Raw genomic sequence first — 11749 nt, 5'->3', positions numbered from 1 at the left:
CCCCAGGGTCCTGCAGGTGTAGATGTTTTCTGAAAATGAAGCAAATTTTAAATTGTGGGGGAGTCCACTAGTATATCACCATCTTTTATTAAAAGACTTAATACGTCCAAAGAAGAATGCTGGAACTAATAGCAATTAGCAATTAGCAACACAATGCAGATTTCATACTTAGATGCAGAGCTTTTTTCTATAAAAAAAGAAATGTTTAGGGGTCCTCTCATTTTGACTCAAGAAAATCACCATTTTATACTTCAAATCGGGGAAAATAAATACAGTAAATGGACAAAAGTACAGCGGTACCTCTGGTTACGAACTTAATCCATTCTGGAGGTCCATTCTTAAGCCGAAACTGTTCTTATCCTCAGGCGCGCTTTCACTAATGGGTCTCCCGCTGCGTGCATGCCTCCGGTGTGCGATTTCCGTTCGCATCCTGGGACAAAGTTCGCAACCAGGAGCAATTACTCCCAGGTTAGTGGAGTTCGTAACCAGAAGCGTTCATAACCAGAAGCGTTCATAACCAGAGGTACCACTGTACAAAGATTCACAAAATGTTGAGGGCTATGTATACCCCTGCATCCCCCCAGAAAAAAAAGAAAGTAGTAAGAAACAGCCATCAAGGGTAGGCCCTCATGAAGCACAATACATACATCGCTGAGATTATGAACACATGACTATTGCTAGGTTTGCATCAATGCCTTCTCACCGGATAAGAAAGCATGCATGGGTCGCTCAAGTATGGATGACCAGTGGCAGTCAGTAGATATTATTAGGCTGTGAGTGTATATTATTTTTCAGTTAATGGTTAATCCGTGATGTCCTTGCTAAGGGGGAAGTGAATTGCCTCTTGGTGAAACCCATTGACACACGTACACATACAGTAAGATTTACTCTCGCTGCAACTGTTACCATCACAGCCTTCAGACAATCGATATCATACTGTGTTTAGAATTATCTTTTAAGGAACACAAAGTGGTCAGGTGGAAAGACTCTCAAAAGGCCAGCATGAAGTTAATAAGATCTGCTAATAGCCAAGCCTTAGTAATTTCATGGGGAACCAAACAGTAGAATCTGAGTAGCCACAACCTTAATTGAATATTGATCTAAACAAATATTCCCTTCGAAGTGCTTGCTAGAATCGGTTATCATTATATCTTCAGACACATAATATACATTCTGCTTTCTGTCCCATTAGGGTGGCTTTTGGAATGGCCAGTTAAAATCACCATTCTTAGTATTGTTTTGAATGCTAATTCCATATGATGCAAGAGAAGATTGCAGATGCATGGCAGTGCATTTAGTTTGGGGGGTGCTAGACCTCTCTAATCCCTGGATCCAACAAGTGTTAAAAGATAACTAAGCCTGGATAGCTTTCTGTGCTGAGATGAGTGCCTGGGTAGCCACTAAGAGAACACAGAATCAAAGGTACTCGGTGCAAGATTGCAGATGGAATGCAGGCCCTCCCACTACAGATAAAGCCATAGGTTATAGTAGAGAGGTTAGAGTTAGGAGTTATGTGAGCTAGAAGGTGGTTGTAAAAAGGCCACAGGCTGGAAAATCAGAGAGAAAGCCATGGTTGATGTCTGCTTGAATCCAAGGCTGCAGCTATGGGAGAAGCAAGTCCATCATGGTGTGTTAATGCTGTAACATAAAGGTAAAGGACCCCTGATGGTTAATTCCAGTCAAAGGCAACTATGGGGTTGCAGCACTCATCTTGCTTTCAGGCCAAGGGAGCTGACGTTTGTCCACAGACAGCTTTCTGGGTCATGTGGCCAGCAGGACTAAACCGCTTCTGGAGCAACGGGACACCATGACGGAAACCAGAGCGCATGGAAATGCCATTTACCTTCCCGCCACAGCGGTACCTATTTATCTACTTGCACTGGCATGCTTTCAAACTGCTGGGTTGCCAGGAGCTGGGACAGAGCAATGGGAGCTCACCCCGTCGCGCAGATTTGAACCATCAACCTTCTGATCATATACAATGAAGGCGCCACAGTCTCCACTGTGTTTCATTTTCAAAAGGAAACATGAATCCTGGGTAAGCACCTGGAACCCCTGGAATCTTTTTTTTTTTTTCCATCATTCTTTTTATTAATTCCACCAAAAAGAAAGAAAAACAAAGAAAAACTAACACACATATACAAGAAAAAAGATCTACAAAAGAGAGAAAGAAAACAAGTAAACAAAAATACATAAACTTTGATTTGCCCATTGACATTCTTACATATACATCCCTTTCGAGACTTCCTTCAGCTTGTCCATAAATCTTTCGAAGTAGTAATCAAATTCACACGTTTCTCTACTTATTATTGTCGTTAAACTTTTCTCAATCTCCTATTTGCTTCAAACAATAAATCTTTGTCTTTCACAGTGCGTCTCTAAATCCCTTTAGCGTTGTTTGTCCCTCACTAATACATTCCAGGTAATCCACATACTTTCCCCAATCCTTGATAAACACTTGGTCTCTTACATACCTAATTTTCCCTGTTAGTTTATCCAGCTCTGCGTAATCCAGCAGTTTAAATCTCCACTCCTCCACCGTTGGTATTACCTGCTGTTTCCACTTTTGGGCTAATACTACCCTTGCTGCTGCCACTGCGTAATATACTATCCTACGATCTTCTTTTTTGATATCTTGCCTTAACATCCCTAACAGGAAGATTTCTGGTTTCTTTCTAAACGTGTATTTTAGAATTTTCTTTATTTCAATATATATATTCTCCCAAAATTGTTTCACTCTTCCACACTCCCACCACATATGGTAGAAGGAGCCCTCCTCTTTTTTACACTTCCAGCACTTCTTGTCCGTCTTATACATTTTTGATAATTTTATCGGTGTTAAGTACCACCTATAAAACATCTTCATGACATTTTCCTTTATCGTTGTACACGCTGTAAAATTTAATCCCTCTCTCCAGAGCTCTTCCCAATCTTCAAATTGTATGCAGTGGCCTACATCCCTTGCCCAACGGATCATCACTGATTTAACTTCTTCGTCACTTAAATTCCAATCCAACAGCATCCTATACATCTTGGATATAGTTTTTACTTCATTATTTATTATCTCCGTTTGAAATTTAGAATCTTTATCTGCATATCCTCTTTCTTTAAAGTCTTTACTAAACATCTGATTTACCTGGATATGATGTAACCAATCATAGACATACTCCTTTACTTGATCGTACGGCTTTATCTTCCATTTCCCTTCAACCTTAGTTAGCAATTGGCTATATGTAGCCCAATTGCTTCTCATATTAATAGCCTTTATACTCATTACTTCAAGAGGTGATAGCCAATGTGGTGTTTTCGACTCTAATAAATTCTTATGTTTTTCCCATACCTCAATTAACGGGCCTCTAAAAATGTGATTTTCAAATCCCTTATGTACTTTCCTCTTATTCTTCCATAGATAGGCATGCCAGCCGAATCTATTGTCGAAGCCCTCCAAATCGAGTAGCTCCGTATTCACCAACTTTGCCCAGTCCTTTATCCAACAAAGGCATGAAGCCTCGTAGTATAACTTCAAATCTGGCAGGGCAAACCCCCCCCTTTCCTTTATATCTGTCAATAATTTGAACTGAATTCTAGGTTTTTTGCCCTGCCATATATATCTTGAGAGTATTCGTTGCCAATCTCTAAAGATTCGGCTCCCCTTAATTATAGGTATGGTTTGAAATAGAAACATAAGTCTTGGTAAAACATTCATCTTAATTGTATTAATCCTTCCACAAAATGACAATTTTAGCCCTCCCCATTTTTCCAGATCTTTCCTTATGTTCTTCCACATCGGCTCATAATTATTTTTGAATAGGTCTATGTTTTTCGATGTTAACCATATACCAAGATATTTAACTTTTTTAACTATCTCTATCTGTGTGTGCTGTTGGATTATTTCTATTGTTTTTGAGTCCACATTTTTAGCTATCATTTTCGTTTTTGTCTTGTTTAACTTAAAGCCTGCTATTTCTCCAAATTCTTCTATTTCCTTTAATATTTCTTCTATTGCTGTTAATGGTTCTTCTGTCATTATTACTACATCGTCCGCAAAGGCTTTGGTCTTATACACGTTCTGTCCTAATGTTACTCCATTTATTTTCTCATTTTGCCTTATTGAATTCAAGAGTACTTCTAAAACTATTATAAACAGTAGAGGGGAAAGTGGACAGCCCTGTCTTGTGCCCTTCTGTATCTTTATCTCTTCCGTCACCATGCTGTTTATAATCAACTTAGCCTTCTGTTCGGTGTATATCGCTTTTACTCCATTAAAGAAGTCATTGCCAACATCCATGTATTCTAGAATTTTCAACATAAAGTCCCAAATCACCTTATCGAATGCCTTCTCGGCATCCACAAACATCATTATAACTTGTTTGTCAATTCTAACAGATAAATATTCTAGCATATTGATTATGCATCTTGTGTTATTTCTCATCTGCCGCCCTGGCAGGAATCCCATCTGATCCTTGTGGATAATTTCTGATAACAACTTTTTCAGCCTTCTAGCTAGGATTCCTGCAAATATTTTGTAGTCTGTATTTAGCAGTGAAATTGGTCTATAATTTTTAACCTGGGTTAAGTCTGCATCTTGTTTAGGGATTAACGCAATATATGCTTCTTTCCATGTCCCAGGAATTTCTCCTTTCTTTAAGATGTTATTCATAGTCTCCTTCAAAGGTCCCACTAAAATAGATTTCATCTCCTTATAATAACCAGCCGTAAACCCATCAGGACCTGGTGCTTTACCCCTTTTTAAATCATTGATTGTTTCTTCTATCTCCTCATTACCTATTGGTATACTCAATCTTTGTTTATCCTCTACCGAAATTTTCTGCACCTTTTTCTCCTTCAAAAATCTTTCTATTCTCCTAATACCGATTCTCTCTTTGTCCTTATACAGACTTCTATAATAATTGGCAAACTCACTCCTGATTTCTTTGGGATCAGTTCTTTCTTCCCCCTCCACTATTATTTTATTTATTATACCTTGTTCCTTTCTTTTTTTAATCTGCCAGGCAAGCCATTTGCCTGGTTTGTTTGAGAACTCGAAATTTTTTTGTCTCAGTTTTTTGATATTCCACTCCACTTCTCTATTTATTATAGTAGCAAACTGAGCTTGTAGCATTTTTATTCTTTCTTTTGCCTTCTGGCAGTTAGGTTTTTGAGATAACTTTTGCTCATTTACCATTATCTGTTTTAGAATTTCCTCTTTATTCTTTTCCCTATTCCTGTTTTTAATTGCATTCTGTTGGATAAAGTATCCTCTTATTACCGCCTTACTTGCGTCCCAAACTACATTAATCTTTGTTCCTTTGTCACAATTGTCTGCAAAATAATCCGACAATTTTTTCTTTGCATTTTCGACAATTTTCTGGTCGTCTAAAAGATAGTCTTTAAGTCTCCATCTGAAAGATCTTGTCTCTAAACTTTCTAGTTCTAGCTCTATCGGACTATGATCTGATATAACTTTCGGTCTTATTTCTATTAGTTTGATTCTTGGACATAATTCGCTGGAGAGCCATATCTGATCTATGCGTGACATCGATTGGTTAGGTTCGGAATGATAAGTGAATTGTTTATCCAGTGGATGTCTGAGGCGCCAGACATCCATCAGGTTGCAGTTTTCCACCATTGAGAAAAATGGTTTTGGTAGTTTTCCTTCTTTGTTTATGCCATCTCTAAGTTTATCCATTTCTAACGAGACGACACCGTTCATGTCGCCCATTAGAATTATTTTTTGGTCCATATAATCCCATAGCCTCTCTTCTAATTTTTTAAAGAATTCAGTTTTACTACCATTCGGGGCGTACGCCCCCACAACCACCAGTTTTTCTCCTTGCCAGTTGATGTTAACCCCTATCACCCTCCCCTCTTCATCCTTAAATAGCGTTTTAGCTTCTATCTTGTTCTTAATATAAAGTACAACACCTCTTTTCTTTTCTTTGTCTGAGGATTCAAATTCGTTTCCCAATCTTTTATTAATTAGCACTTTTTTGTGTCTTCTGGCTACATGCGTCTCCTGAAGACAAATAATATCCAGATTTTTTTTCTTCAGATATTGCTCAATTTTATTTCTCCGTTTTTTATCGTTCATCCCGTTAACATTCCAATTCCAAATTTTTAGTCCCATAATGCTAGATTTTTACTTGACTTTTCTTTACGTTAACCTTTCTTTTATAAGTGACCTGAGTCCTCCTTTTCCTCCTCTACTTCCTCTTCTGATCCGCTTCCCTCCCCCTCCCCCACTCCTGGATCTTCTGTTACTCCTCCCTCTACACCTCCTGAACCATTTGATTCCATTCTCAACTCTTTATATTTCCTAAGAAACTTCCCAGTTTCTTCCTGACTTAATAGCCTGTGTCTCTTGCCTCTATACATAAATGAGACCCCTTCCGGGAATTCCCATCTAAACTCTATCTTGTTTTTCTTCAATGTCTGCACCAAAGATTTGTAAGAGTCTCTTCGTTTAAGTAACCTGATTGGGACATCTTTAAAGATAATTATATAGCTCCCATCTATATTCAACCTCTTTTCCCTATTCCTCTGGAGAATCCTATTTCTCATTTCTTTATCCTTAAATACAATCAGACAGTCGCCTATAGGTTTTCTAGCTCTTGTTGTGTTAACGCGCATTCTAAATGCATTCTGTATATTTTTGGCCATTTCCTCCGGTGGTATCCCCAACCAATCCGCTAGCTCCTTTGTCAATTTCTCTTTTATATTTTCATTTTGCGTCTCAGGCACCGCTCTAAACCTCAGATTAATCTCCCTCTGTTTTAATTCATTCATGGCTATAATATCCTTCATTTCCTCCTGTGCCTTATTCAGATCCATCACTTCTGCTTTAATCCTTTCTTTCTCCCTTTTAATATCTTTTAATTCCAACTTTGTCTTCTTTAATCCTTCTTCCGTGAGCTGCGTTCTTCTAAGTACCTCTTTCATTTGGCCCTTAAGTTCGTTAACAGTTTCATCTATCTTTTTATCCATTTTCCCAATCCTATTATCCACATGTTCTAATTTGTGCTCTAAATTAACTTGACTCTGTTTGATCTCCGCAAACATCTTCAAAATATCTGACTTAAAGTCTCCCTCTTGTTTGGAGCCCCTCCTGTCTCCAGAGGGCCCACCATTTGTCGCTTTCTTCCCGGTAAGTGACATTTTACACAGTTATTTTACACAGTTATAACCCCCCCTCACAGTCCTGAGTAGTATCTTTCCCACCGTAATTTATATCCACTACCTTCCTTTATATCCTTTATATCCCCCGCTTTATCCTTTTTCCTTAAGTCCACTTACTTCCTTAGTATTGCTATTCAAAATTCCCAATCTTTTATATACATATGTTTTCCAAAAAAAAAAAAAAAAAAAAAAAAAAATCAGAATATAAAGTCAGTATAGGGTTCTTGCTACAAAATTGTCCTCTCAATGCGGAGTTCTTCAATTCCGGGGGTTCTTCCTGCCTTCAATCAGGCTAATCCTTATGCTAGGTAAACCTGCGGGGGGGACTTAATAAAAAGGGAAGTAGAACAAAACAACGAGCAGAGAAAGGAAAGGTAAAGAAGGGAGAAAAAGGGGGGGGGGAAGTCAATCGAAGATCACGTAGACTTCATCTTGTCGCTAGAGGTCGCCAGGTCTCTACAAACTGATGTTCTAGAAATGTGTCGAAATCTGCCTTCCCCAATTACTCGGCGTTATTTGCAGGAGCGTTACTTAGTGAGTAAATAGCAGTCCTCGGTGTTTCTTAATGAATAAATAGCAATCCTCAAATTCCAGTCTCAAACCAAGTGAGAAAAAGTAGAATAAGTAGAGATTAGTCCGTTTTTCCACCCTTCGTACGCACAATTAGTTCTTAATAGTAGCGGAGCTCTCTCTTCCGCATTTATCTCTTGTATTCTAACGCCAAAATGGAGAGGACGCCCCTTCTCCTCTTCTCACCCTCCTGTTCACCAAGAACTCTGAGTCCTGCTACTTGTTTCTGGCTCCTTCCTCTTCCCCCCCTTTCCTTCCACGTACTTTGTGTTTAAATGTCTGGTAGTGGGAAGACGCTTAAGGAGAAACAACGTATCCGCTAAGGCAACACACTTTCACTTTCTCTCGCACTGGTGCCACACCGCGTTTAAGTAGATTTTGGCTATCGGCTGAACTCCGTTTACCTCTGTTTGTCGCTCCGATACTTCCTTAGTCTTCTTTTTGTCACGTAAATTCAAGTATTTTATGTTCGGAGTCCTTTAAACTGAGAGCGCTCCGCTTTCTCTGCAAGCTCAGGGCTTCGCTATCTGAAGGTAGGTAATGGCGCCCCTCGACCCGCTAAACCTCACCGCCGCGCTCTTCACCCCTTCCGAGGCTACCTGGCAGCCGGTTTGGTCGCTTTCTGGTCTCGCTGGGAACCAGACCTTCTGAACACCCTTCAGAAGGGTTTTGGGGGGGTCTCCGCGCCCTGGAGTTGCCCCCTGACCTTCAAAATAGCTTGAGTTCTCCCTCCCGGTGAGAACTCTGCTTGCGCTGGGATCGCGGTGCACCGGAAGTCTCGGAACCCCTGGAATCTTGTACCGCTCAGTGATTGGGGTGGCATGAAAGAGTATATTCATTTGTATGGAGTCTTTAAAGTGAAACTAGCCCTGCAATTCTGAACATTGTCACCCTGATCCAAAGTCCTGTGCACACTGCTCCTTTTTGTATAGGTTCCTCTCTTAACTTTGACACAGAACTTTGACACATGTTGGAAGTGTAATGAATTTGAGGGCTCTTTTATTCACAGGTGGTGGTCCTGTAAAATAATTAAGGAATATTGGGAAACTATGTATAATGAATTAAAAAAGATACCTAAAAAAACTTTCCCCAGAACATACAAGATTTTCCTCTTGAGGATGTCAACAACGGAGGTCCCCCAAAAGACAAAAGTGTTTATTACCATATGCCACCACCGCAGCTAGAACCTTATTGGCACAAGGTGGAGAACAAGTGTAGTACCCGCTAAGAAAGAATGGCAGTGCAAATTGTTTGAATATGCTGAACTGGCTGCTCTGACGAACAGGATAAGAGAAAACAGAGATAAGGAATCTAAGGAGGAATGGATCATGTTTATTGACTATTTCAAGAACCAGTAGAGACAAATACATAGCTTAGCAGGTCTCGTTTCAATCCAGCAAAGTTGACATAGATAGAGTACTTAATAGATAACAAAATGGACGATTAAAAAGAAGTGGAGTAGTAGAAAAGCAAAAGGAACCAGGAAAAGTGTGGAAGGGAAGTCATATGGTTTATGTAGATATGCTGTATTTGGTACAGTTGTAAGTGGGACAGGTGGAGGGGAGAGGGGTTAAATATTCTCTCTGTTCCTGTTTTTGAAAATGCAAATAAATAAATAAATAAATAATAAAAAAAAACTTTGACAGAGAGCAGACCCATATGCAAATTTATTTGCACTGATGCTGCTGCACAGTCAAAATGTAAATGGAGAAGTCCCCACAGGTTGGGGGGGGGGGAACCTCTGTATCAGTTTGAATCCTTGTACTTCCCTGGGGTGAGAGGAAAAGGCTGCTATTCAAGTGGCAGAGTGCATGCTTTGCATGCAAATGTCCCCCAGCATCTCCACCAAGGACTGATGAAAAGCCAAGTCTGAAACCCTGGAGAGCCAGTCATTGTAGACGATAGACTGCTCAGTGGGTTAATAGTGTGACTCAGTTTCCTGTTTCATATGGGTGGTATTCAACGACGTTTTACTCAGGTGGTCATCTTGTAGACACCAGCTAGGTCCAGTTACGTGTTGTGACCTTGAGAGGCAGGATCATGAGACAGCTATAGCTCCAGTTTGAGAAGATTTTTATTTTACTTGTGTTTAAAGGACCCTTGGAGTCCCTTCCGATTCTGCAATCCTATGATTCTATGAAATGCTGAGTAGTCTGCTTTGCTTAGTGTGATTAGACTCTGTGTAGGTTTATTGTGCATTTTATGTCTCATACTTGCTGTGCAACTAATAAAACTTGGTCAACACCCAAAAGTGTGTTTATTGCCTCTGAATCCAAAACAGCAGCTGCCCTTGGCACAACATGGAGGGACAGAGACCCCTGTTTGTGCCAAGACTGTTGTACCACAGATTTGAAGTGGGCCAGGCTATTGTACTTCCTCTTGAGTATTTTCCAGAGTACACCAATTCCTCTTTCATTCTGATGCTCTAAGAAGCTACAGAAGGGATGGAGAACCAGTTGGCCTACAACTCCCACCATTCTTTACTATTGGCCATGCCTACTGGGGCAAGCAGGAGCAAGAACCCACCAACATATGGCAGGCAATACTCTATAGGTTGGCCATGATGCCACATAGACAATCTAGGACATAAGAGCTACCTGAAAATTCAAGTGTATATGTGGATTTTTTTTCCAGCCAGATGTTTTGCCTCTGTCACAGGCAATATGCCTCTGAATACCAGCTGCTATAAATCACAAGTGGGGAGAGTGCAGTTACATTCAGATGTCACTTGTGGACTTTCCATGGGCATCGGTTAGCCACTGTGTGAAGAGGATGCCGCTATGATAGAAATATGCCCGCCAAAGAGTGCTGTGAGAGCCTAGGACTTGCCAATCAGAAGGTTGGCAGTTCGAAACCCTGCGATGGAGTGAGCTCCCGTTGCTCGGTCCCAGCTCCTGCCAACCTAGCAGTTCGAAAGCATGTCAAAGTACAAGTAGATGAATAGGTACCACTCCGGCAGGAAGGTAAACAGCATTTCCGTGCACTGCTCTGGTTCACCAGAAGTGGCTTAGTCATGCAGGCCACATGATCTGGAAGCTGTATGCCGGCTCCCTCGGCCAATAAAGTGAGATGAGCGCCGCAACCCCAGAGTTGGCCACGACTGGACCTAATGGTCAGGGGTCCTTTTTACCTTTACCTTTACCAGAGAAGAATGGCAAATTAAACTGTTGGACTACGCCGAAACGGCAAAATTGGCCGGAAGGCTCAGGAACCAAGAAGACAAAAGTTTCAAGAAAGAATGGGAAATATTTATAATGTATTTAAGAGACCACTGTAAGCAAATGAAAACATTAGCAGGATTTTAACAACACTTGTAATGTAAGAAATACTTTGGACAATATGGAGGGATTTAAAATATGGATGACGAAATAACATGCAATTAGAAATGTTGACAACAGGAACCATGGAGGGGATGGTGGGAAGTCTAGATCAGGGGTCAGCAAACGTTTTCAGCAGGGGGCCGGTCCACTGTCCCTGAGACCTTGTGGGGGGCCAGACTATATTTTGAAAAAAATAATAATGAACAAATTCCTATGCCGCACAAATAACCCAGAGATGCATTTTAAATAAAAGGACACATTCTACTCATGTAAAAACACGCTGATTCCCGGACCATTCATGAGCTGGATTTAGAAGGCGATTGGGACGGATCTGGCCCCCAGGCCCTAGTTTGCCTACCCATGGTCTAGAGATTCAGAGAACTCTCTAAATCTGAGTATGTCTCTGATATTGTTATAACTTTACACTTGTAAAATCAAATAAAAATTATTTACAAAAAGAAAAAAAGATAGATATTTGCTCTAATCCACGAAGACTCTTCTTACATTTCACATAAATCTTGCAACTGTGGTATTTTTTAAATAACACATACTCTCCAAAAGAGAAGAGAATGTAGTTTTTATTATTAATATTGTGGACTTCAAGGCAATCTTCCAGACTACAAATCTTGCTATTTTTATTTTTATTTTATTTTTGAATGGCTGTGTTTTGTTGTTTTTTTAAT

The sequence above is a fragment of the Podarcis cretensis genome, assembly GCF_951804945.1.
Source record: "Podarcis cretensis genome assembly, chromosome: 5".
Lineage (NCBI taxonomy): Eukaryota > Metazoa > Chordata > Lepidosauria > Squamata > Lacertidae > Podarcis > Podarcis cretensis.
Note: the sequence above shows the minus strand (reverse complement) of the source record.